This window comes from Marmota marmota, unplaced genomic scaffold, assembly GCF_001458135.2.
Source record: "Marmota marmota marmota unplaced genomic scaffold, marMar, whole genome shotgun sequence".
Classification (NCBI taxonomy): Eukaryota; Metazoa; Chordata; class Mammalia; order Rodentia; family Sciuridae; genus Marmota; species Marmota marmota.
This window is the reverse complement of record NW_025999853.1, coordinates 40,886,938-40,898,155: the sequence shown is the minus strand read 5'-3', so window position 1 is coordinate 40,898,155 and position 11,218 is coordinate 40,886,938. Positions and strand designations below refer to the sequence as shown.

The following is an 11,218-nucleotide window of genomic DNA, read 5'->3' as shown; positions in this document are numbered from 1 at the left end:
CTTTTAAGATTCTCTCCTTATTCTGTATGTTGGACATCTTCATTATTATGTGTCTTGGTGTGGATCTCTTATGATTTTGTACATTTGGTGTCCTGTAGGCTTCTAGTATTTGGATTTATTTTTCATTCTTTAAGTCTGGGAAGTTTTCTAGTATTATTTCATTGAATAGATTGCTCATTCCCTTGGTTTGGGCCTCTATACCCTCTTGTATCCCAATAACTCTTAAGTTTGGTTTCTTTATGTTATCCCATAATTCTTGGATGTTCTGCTCATGATTTCTTAACATTCTCGCTGAGCTATCTATGTTCTTTTCAAGTTGAAAAACTTTGTCTTCATTGTCTGAAGTTCTATCTTCTAAGTGTTCTACTCTGCTGGTAATACTCTCATTTGAGTTTTTAATTTGGTTTATTGTTTCCTGCATTTCCAGGATTTCTGTTTGTTTTTTAAATCCTCTATCTCCCTATAGAGTTGATCTTTTGCTTTTTGGATTTGTTTATGTAATTCATTGTCAAAGTGATCTTTCATTGTCTGAATTTGCTGTATAATGTCTTCCATGAGACTCCAGATCATCTGAAACATGTATATCCTGAACTCTTTGTCTGACATTCCATCAGCTGCAGATATTACCTCATCTAATGTTGAATTGACCTGTATTATTTGTGATCCTTTCTTTCCTTGTCTTTTCATACTGCTCATGATTCTTTCTAGCTTTGTGAAACTGTTGCGTTAATGGTTTTCCCCTTATATATTTGTATTGTTCTTGTATAGCTCCAAAATCCCTCTTTTGCAGAGAAAGTCAATATTAACAATTCCCAATATCAATAGTACATCATCTAAGCACAAGTTTTCATTATTAATACATTTATAGTTAGATTCTAAGTCTATAGATATTGGTTTTAATTATTATTTAAGAATATAGTCATTAGTTTCATAAAAGGCATACCATATCTGGTGGCAAATAGAAAACTTAATTTCAGATGAAGGATGTTATACTTAGAGGGAAAGGAGTGAGGGTATGAGGTTAAATAACTTAGCACCTTTGGAGAACTCTAACCAATAGACTGGTAATTTATGGAAGAATGCATAGACTCAACCTACTATCTGTATTAAGATAGTTACCCTATGTATAGATAGCAAAAGTTAGGAGATTGAAAGTGGGATAGAGGGAATACGAATGAAGAAAAGAAAACAATAACAAGGAAGAAAAGAGAAATAAGAGAGAAGGAAAAGGATAGTAAGATAGAAATAAAGAAAAAAAATGGGGGGAAGGTGGGGTATATGCAATTCCTCTATATTACATTACTTTGGTAATTTGGTTGTTCATGCACAGTTCTTGGTTTCACATATGTTGAAGTTGTGTAAGAGAGAGAGGAAAAGAGAGAAAGAGAAAAAAAAAGTCTCTCAGAACACTGTTTTCCTTGGCATTGTCTATTCCTAGCTTGAGCCTCTGTGTTCAGGGTGGTGGGTATAGCCAGTGTGAAAGGACATTAGCTTCCACCTGTATCTTCCCTACTCTAGTCTCTGAGGTAGAAACCAGGTGCCTGTACAGTTGTTGTTTTGCGTTGATAGCTACAACCCCCAAAAGCTTGTGGGAAATATTTTGAGTTATCACAGCTAAGGGTGGGGGAGTTGGAAACCAGGTCCCTGGATCAGCCGCAGAACCATGCTGGTAGCCACACCCCCTTTGATGAGTTTTAAGGGTTGATGGGCTTCCTCTGGACTAGCAGGCGGGGCGGGGCTGGGCTTCCTCCTCCCATCTGGGCTTGGCGCTGGGCTTCCTCCTCTGGTCCGGGCCGGGCTGGCGCCCTGGTAGCAGAGTTGATGTGGTTCTTCTTTTAGTGCTTATCTCAATAATAGCAAGTTTGATAACATAGGAGCCTCTATAAAATGTATTTAAGGAGGCAGTAATATTAAATTAACATACTCTCCTATAACTTATAAACTCATATGTTAAAACAGAAATATAAGAGTATGGTCTTAGCTCGAGAAATATTTTAGCTTGAACAAATATTCATATAAATAAACTAGATTGAATTGTAATAGAAGTAATTAAAGTCAATTACTTTGCTTGTAAAATTTAGGTACAAAGGCTTAAAATTAGAATTAATTAATATGATCAATATTTCCACCAAAGCACCTTCATGGCCAAGAAGAGGACATGAATGTCCCAAGGGTCTTGAGGTATTACAACACCTGTAAATTACTTTTATCTTACTTCACGAGTCATGTTGGGGCTGGAGCTCTAGCTAAGTGGCAAAACACTTGCCTAGCATGCATGAGGCACTGGGTTCAATCCTCAGCACCACTTACAAATATTCTGTCCATCTACAACTACAAAAAAAGTTTTTAAAAAAGAGTCATGTTACTTTTTCATTCTATAAAATATATTCTTTCCTTAAATTCTAATATAAAATATTAGAATAAGTTATACTGCATGTGTGTATGTCAGTATATGCTGTCCTGTATATCTAAAAAGAATAAATATAAAATTTTAAAAATCCTTATTTGTTTTAGTATAAAAACCCATTGAGTGATTTGAGTCAACTGGACACTCCGGAAAACATTTTATCTTGAGACTTTCCATTCCTTATGGAATATCACCACTTACCTACCGGGAGTCTGGGTTCCCAGCGTGTGAATTATGGGACTAGGTGCCAGCTCTTTGTGGGTAGTATCATTTGGGTACTGCACAACGTTATCACAATATTTTAGCAATCAAAGTCCTTCTGAATCCAGCCTCCATTGTAGTATTCCAGGTCCTTGTTCCATTAGCTCCCAATATGCGCACCTTCTCAATTAAATTACAAAAATTTTTTTCCACATTTTTTAAAAATTGGTAAAATTATAGAAACTTCTTTTGGCAAGAGCTCTTACTACTCCTTTATGTCTCTCATTGTACCCACCAAACACAACCATCTAGTTCATGATCCAGTATTGTATTAGGACAGATAGGCCAGGTTCTAATGAAATAAGAAGCAACTCCAAGGGGCTAGAAGTGTAGCTCAGTAGTGGAAGGCAAGCCCAATGCATGAGACCCTGGGATTGATTTCCTGGCACCAAAACAAAACAAGCAAACAAACAAAACCCCACCACAGTCTAAGTAGATTAATATTGCAAAATCTCCAGTGGGTCCGTATATTCTCAGAGTAGTTGTCCATTACATGATATATTACTGTTGCATTTTGTAGTCTCTTCCAATTACAAGGCAAGGAACCATCAAGAGTGGAGAGTTGAGCTCCCACAATTAAATGCTTCCACCATGAAGTGTCGTGTTGCTCTCCTGACATTGGTCAAAGCGAGGCAGGTTGCCATGATGACCTTCAAATAGATGGCGAGTGTGGTCCTACCTGTTGCCTAGAAAGAGGAGAACCAGGTATTAATGGACAATAGCACTACATGCCATGTGTGAGATATCTGTTGACTAAATAAAATTTAACACATCTTTATTTTAATTTCTGTTGTGTATGCAATTGCCAATCTCTATGGTAATGCTATTATTGACTCATTTCTTGCCCTAACTCTACCATTCCTCTTTGGATCCCACTTAAACAAACAAAACAGAAAAAAAAGGTAGGTTAAATTTTCATTGGAATAAATTAATTTGAAATACTTTCAACATAACCATGAAACCACTGTTATCATGACTACATCTTAATCATACCCTTTACCCCATCACATTGATTAAATAGACCACTAAACCTTATTCTCTCCCCACTCTCCCGGTAAAAAGTTTTACTAATGATAATTTCACAGTGTATTACCTGCCTTGATACTTTATAGGCACATTAAAACTAATATATTTTGAACAAAACAGAAAACACATTATGTAACAGGAAAACATCTTGCAAAGAAGCAGCATAATGCATGAGATACTTGAAGATTTTGCTTCAAAATGATTCAGATTAATTGATTGATTTAATAAGTACTTCCTAAGTACTTAATAAGTACTATTCCTAGGATAGATTTCAAGGAAATGAGAACTTAGTTTATGAGAGATAAGTTAGTTATGTTTTCAGAAGCGTTACACTTCTGCCTAACACCTATAGTGACTTCACTGTACTGCCCTTGCTGTGCCCCCCTGAAGCACTACAAGTACTGGCTGTAGCCCACTTCTGTCCACTCATCTCATACCCAATGCTTATGCTTTAGACTTCAGTGACCACCACCCCCCAGCCCCAGCCCCAGCAGTCCTGGAATTCCTCAGTTCTTTCCCCACCTGTTTCTGCCTCACAATGACTTTTTGGAAAATATGAGTCACGTTATCTCATAGAATGCTCCATCTTTTAGATCAGGTATAGGCAAACTGTGGCCTGTTTTTGTATAGCTCCAGAGCTAAGAATAGTTTTTATATTCGAAAGGGGCTGTAAAAAAAAAAAAAAAAAGGAAAAAGAAAGTGGATGATGAGAGAAGGAAAATGATGTAATGGAGACCATGTGTGGCCTGTAAGATCCGAAATGTTTACTCTCTGGCCTTTGGCAAAAGAAGTTTTCTGACTTCTGTTTTATCCTTCTCACTGGTCTTCTGAAATCTCTTTTTCTTCCTGGTTTCTTGGATTTGGGGAAAATTGGAAATTAGGTATATAGTTGTGATATCCATTATGGCAGTTTATTGCCACATGTGGGGACTGAACACTGGAGATGTGACGAGTTCAAATTGAGGTGTACTGTAAGGGCAAAATACACATGAAATTCAAACTCTTAGAATGAAAAAGAAGAATGTAAAATATTTCATCAACAGTTTTCACATTGATTAACTATGTTAAGTTAATATTATGGGTGAATTAAATAAAATGTATCATTAAAACATCACCTGTTTCTTTTTTCAATGTGGTCTCTAGAAACTTAAAAATCACATATGTGGTTCATGTTATATTTCTATGACAATAATGGTCTATATATAGTCTTTATTAAAGTCAGATTAAAAACTTTGGGCAAGAATACTTCACATTGAATTTATACATTGAATCTTAGTATAAGGCACAACATCTTCCATGTCTATTATTACTAACACTGTGTCTGAACCTGATTAAGGGGCAACTGAGAAGAATATTCAGTGTTTAGGTTCATTTTTGTCCTTTGCAATTTGTAATCTATTACAGTCACAAGATTATTCATTCCTCAATGACTTTTCATTTAATGGTGTTGGTATCCTTTGTAACCCTGGCTTGAGTCAGTTATTACACTGCAGGCTTAATCAATATGTTACAATCAAGTGATCATTATGGTTATTATTTGTTTGATAATCACATTTCTGTACAAATCATGACTACATGATTAAATGCTATACAATTAAAATCTTTAGCTAGTGGGAGACTTTGAAGCTGGGTCCTAAATCTTTTGTCATAACTCTGTTAATTTTGAGTGTTTCCCTTCTTTCTAGAATAAGAAATTCAGGTTCAACTAATTCTTTCTCTGTCCCAGAGGTGAAATCAGCCATTTCATAGAAGTCTCCATTTAAAACAAACAAATAAACAAAATGGTATTCAAAAATCAAGATGAGATGAATAGGAATATGTAATATTGTTAAACTGAAAAGGTTTACAAAATTATCTATAAATTAACAATAATCTTTATCAAAAAAAAATCAAGATGAGGGTAATTGGTGTGATCACCTATAGGTGTGATTACTGTGGTTACCCTGCTTTTAGTTTTTTTTTTTTCAGTAGACAAAGCTACAAAGTATATTTTAAGAAATCAGAAGCATATATTATTGACATTTTTAATTTCAGTGTAATATTATGTTTTTCTCAGATTCTTTTATATTTGAATGTCTTTTCATGCACATTTAAAGCCTTTGCAAAAATGTGAATACACTTTACTTATTATCTTTAACCTACAATATATAACAATTTCAAAATTACAACAACAATATTACAACCAACATTAACCCTAGTGAGTAAAGTTTATTTTGTAGATCTTTTGTCTTCAGGGTTTAACCTACTAAGGGGGTATAGTCAGAGTATCTTAAATAATTATTCAAATTATTCAAAAGTAACTTGAAATAATTATTTTCCTTTAGAGTTTATGTTGTATATTTGATAGACAGATTCATTTGTTTCTGTGTTCAATTTTAGGTTTTGTCTTTGCTTCTTTTATTTTTGAATATATAAAACATTTACATGGTTCAGAAGTCAAGCTATGTAAGTTAAACTTGGAGCTCTTGTCACCCTTCCATGTCTTCTGTATCCTGTTTATACCCCATTTATACTAACTATTTTTATTAATTTGGAATTTATCTTTCCTATGCTGTTTCACTTTGTTTTGTTTTGCAAAAAATATACATGTATGCACATTATTAAAACTATATGCATTGTTGTGTTAACTTTCTGTCGCTACAAAAAACACCTGGCATAAACAACTTATAAGGAGGAAAGGTTTATTTTGGTTCCTGGTTTCAGAGATTTTAGTAGCGATTGGTTGTAGTGAGGCAGAACATCACAGCAGCAAGCAGGTGGTAAAACAAAACTGCTTACCAGTTGTGGCCAGGAAGCAAAAAGAGAGAAACAGGGGGTCAGAGTCCAATATCCCTTCAAAGGCATGCCCTCAATGAACTAATTTCCTTCCACTAGGCTCCACCCTCTCCTAATAGCACCTACACTGGCAACCAAAAGTTTAGCATGTGGACCTTTGGGGGATGTTGGGGGACATTTAAGACTCCAAACTGGTTATACATTATTTTTTGTTTTTCATTTTCTTATTTAAGATAATGAATGTCCTGAAAACCACTCCCTGTCAGTTTATAGAGCTTTCCCCACTGTTTAATTTCAAATAGCTGAAGACTACTTCTTTGTGGAAATGTAACATATTTCATTCAATTGGTTTCTTATTGATGAACATTTCTGCTATTTCCACTCATTTTCTATTAGAAAAGTAATATATCAAATAATACCCCCCCCTTCTGTATGTGTGTGTAGGTGTGTGTAGCTGTAGTTTTAGACTAGTTCCAGGAATCTCATTATTAGAAACATTCCAAGTGATTCTGATACATAGTTAGGTATAGTAAAAAGCATATCCAGGAACCAAAAATTAGGAAAAAAAATTTTTTTTTAAATGAAAAAAGAACAGATAAAGAAGCAAGGTTCTCACCATCTTGAATCCTCACCTATACTACCTAGTAAAGTGCAATGGAATGATGTGAACAGACACTTAACACCTGGAATCTTGTGCCGAAGTCATCATGTTGGTAAGGAGGATATCTGATGTATACAGCATTTACACAAGTGAAACACAAGCAGATGTGTTTCAGTTTGGCTATGTTGCCTCTGAAGTAGCCACAGGGCAGTTGTTTGCATAGAACTAGTGATCAGAGCAGGATGCATTAACTTGTAGGTTATAGAGTAGGTAAAGGTTATTTGAGGGAAGAATTATGGAGTGAAAGCGATTAGAATCCATCCCTGGGGAATACCAATACTTAAGAGGCCACAAAAGGAGCCCCCAGGGGACCATAAATGGCCAGAGAAGAAGGAGGAAAACCTGAGAAGTCAAGTCACAAGATCTTAAGAAGTGTTTCTTTTTCTTTTGCATATTTCTTTACATTTTATTTACCATAAACATTAATAGAGCAAATACTAGAGAAAGGCTTTTTAATAATTTGATGATATAAAGCTGAGCACTTAAAATAATGCTTGCTCTCCCCACCCCAGTTCAACATGCAGATATCATTTATCTTTATATAGGATGATTCTTGAGTATCAGTCTCTTGATAGTTTTGAGAATCTTTGCTCTGTAACTTAAAAACAATTTCACAAACTTTACACTATCATGGCATAATATCGTCAATCATAGCATTCCCCATAGTGATTACATTTACACAATATCAACACCAAAATCTATGTTTCAGAAAACATAGTAATAAGTCAAACCACAAAAATCCAGGATTTAGTTTCAAATATATTTATGAAGACCATGAGAAACTGATGTGACTCCATTTTTGAGAAACCAGCTTCTACCTCAAGGCCTGTCCTAAGGAAAGGGGTGTGACCCTTGTCCTGGGAAAAACCCACTCCTAAGCACATACCCACCCTGCTGAGTTGTTTGTCTGCAAATAACAGGAGAGATCTGTGGCGACAGGTGTCCCTGACTCAGTTAGGCTAGGTGAAGACCCATAGCAACCCCTTAGCAACCACCAATCAGCATGAGACAGGGAAAATACCTGGGATGCCAGATGACCCCCTAGTAGTTTATGGTGGTTGATAACATGTTGGGAAACCATGTAGTTTAGCACGTACACCCCTTGTGGCCTAAACCAATCAGTTCAAAGGAATCCCCCTCTTGTACTAACCAATCACCCCTACCCAACTTGTTCCCACCAGTGAATGTGCTAATTAATGTTAAGAGTTGTTGTTTGATTTTCCCGAGGTATAGAATGATTTGCTGTGAGATGCTGTGATGTGTAGAGTATCCCCCTAAAACCTATAAAATCTCACTGAACAAAGGATTGGGACTCACTCCCTGGGACCACTGCGTCAGGAACGGTTGTAAGTCCAGGCTCAAGCTTGCAATAAAGACTCTTGTGTGATTGCATTGGATTTGGCTCCTGGAGGTCTATTGGGGTCTCACGAATCTGACATTACAACCGATGCTGAGCTCAAAAGAATGCAGGTATTCATGACCACCTAGATGATAAAGCTGGATATTGAAATTCCTTCATTGGAGCTGATGATGTAATTTTTCACTGATCCCAAATATCTCCATATTTGTTTACTTTGACTTCTTTTTTTGGCACTCCTTCCTGCATAGGCCTGACTGAGGGGCAGTCTTTTGCATTAAAATTACTTCATATGACTCTCTATTTTTATTCCCTAATTCCTCATATGTAATATTTTTTTTTTCTTTGGGGATTTTCTTCAAGGTTGAGATCAGGTCCTAGAGCAATACAATCAGTAATACCAGTGGGAGTGGATCCATTCATAGAACCACAGCACGGAATTGACTCATAATGAGGCAGCATCTCTTTTTCTATGTTGTCTGCTGCTAGGGATGTCACAAAAGAGGACTGACCACTCATATTTGAGTCATATTTTGACTTTTGAAAATAATGCCCAGGTGGCAAAGATTGTTGTGTTTGCCCTGATCATAAATCTTCTCCCAGAGGGGGAAATTTAAGGTTCTTGAACTTCTCTTGGCAAGTTTCCATGAAAGAGAGCTTTCCACCAGAGTATGTCATGATGCAAGCAAGTATAAGTTTAGGGATGGAACCATATTTGGGATGACTTGAAAGGATTCCTTTACTAATCAATCCTTGAGTAATCAACATACTTGTTGCAGCCAAGGCACAGCATCTAGTTACATCCAAAATTCTCTGTATAATCAATGTTTGGCGTACACCTCGTTTATCTAAGAGGTCATTGCGTCAAGAGCAGTGGCCCACGCCTGTAATCCCAGACGCTCAGGAGGCTGAAGGATCACAAGTTCCAAGCCAGCTTCAGCAATTTAGTGAAGACCTCTGAACCAGAAGGTTTTCATCATTACATTCTGCAAGACTCTTCTTTCTTCCTCTGTTGGAATGTGATCAGCCCCTATATGGGAAACAGGTCTTGGAACTTCTGCATTCAACTCTGGAAAATCAGCCATTCCCATTCATCTTTCCTCCTGCCCGCAGCGACAGACCTCAGGAAGAGCCCAAGTGAACAGAGGCCAGGAGGGGAGCCTAGAGGAGGAAGCGGGGGAGAAAAGTGCACAGGACCGCAAAGTGGGGAGGGAGCCAACTGCTAGGCGACTGCCAAGAAGTCACCAGCCACCGCAACCGGAAGCACTCAGGAAGCAAGGGTTTCAAGAAGAAAAATTATCTGTGTCAAATCCTGTCAGGTCAGGTAAAACAAAGGCTAAAAGATATCTACTGGATTTAGCCCATTGTTGGAGCAGATTCAATGATGTGGCGGAAATAGTATCCATACCTCTGGTTAGGAAGGATTTTAATATTCTACAGGTGGTCCTTGGAAACATTGGGGTTTTGTCAGCTGCAACAAAGTTTTTCTTCTAAAACAAACAGAAGTATACATTTGCTAATTTGTGTGTACGTATCGCGGGGAGACTATTTCAGTTCTTCCTCCCACATTTTTTTTTTCTTACATCTTTGGTGCTGGATATTGTTTAGCCCTTCAGTATACATAGTGGATTAGTTACAGGACTCCCCTTCTGCTTACCAAAATCTGGAGATGCTCATACATATGATGGCATGGTATTTTCAGATAGCCTAGCCACATCTTCCCATATACTTTACATCACCTCTAGGGTATTTTGAGGGTGAGGAGTACTTGGGATTGTACCCAGAGGTGTTAACTACTGAACCACATCCTCGGTCTTTTTTTTTTTTTTTTTTTGTATTTTATTTAGAAACAGGGTCTCGCTGAGTTGCTTAGGTCCTCGCTAAATTGCTGAGATTGACTTTGAACTCGAGATCCTCCTGCCTCAGCTTCCCAAGCTGTTGGGATTACAGGCGTTTGCCACCGGCCCGCATCTCCAGAGTATTTATGCTTAATGTAAATGTTATGGATATAGGTGTTATGCTGTATTATTTAGGTAATAATGACAAGAATAAGGGCTATATATATATTCAGAAAAATATTTTTGAAAAATGTATTTAATAGTGTTTCTTAAAGTGTTCTTTCAAATATGATCCTCATCAAGAAAACCAATGCTCCAGAATAATTTTTTTAAAGTTCTCCTCCCTCTTATAATTCCCTTTTCTCCATCCCCTTCTAACCTCTGGGCTGCAAGTCCATAGTTTTGCCCACTGCAAACACGTTTGGGAGACCAGCACGTACTCACAGAGGAAAGGATGAAGAGGACTTTGAATGTTATCAAATCCAGTAGTTTCAAAACCTGGCAGAGCATCCCAATAGACAACTGGGACTTGCATTAAAAAGAATACTAGGTCTCAGCTTTAGTTCCCAATTCAGTGGGTCTGCAGTGGAGTCCAGAAATCTGTGCACTTTTTATAGTTAAGAAAACGGGGCCTCAAACAGGCACCACTAAAGCCTCCAGATGAAGTATTCTCTAGAGGCCGGAGGTTTGGAAGATCACCAGCTATTTTGGTTTCCAGCTTGGACAGTTGCTGAGGGATGGTTTCTCCGTCGACTGGGCCTTTCTCGCCCCGCCCTTTCCCTCTTACCCCTCCCTTATCCCCTCCCTCTCCCCTCCCCGGCCCCCCCCCGCCGGGCTCTTGGGCGGGGCTTCGCCGCTGCCACGCCCCTCCGCCTAGGCCGACGCCGCGTGGG

At 37.6% G+C, this 11,218-nt stretch overlaps 1 pseudogene; it reads right to left on the bottom strand.

Moving 5' to 3' along the window:
* Nucleotides 1-8,232: 8,232 nt before the first annotated feature.
* LOC107139820 lies at nt 8,233-9,624 on the bottom strand (annotated as a pseudogene).
* Nucleotides 9,625-11,218: the final 1,594 nt, after the last annotated feature.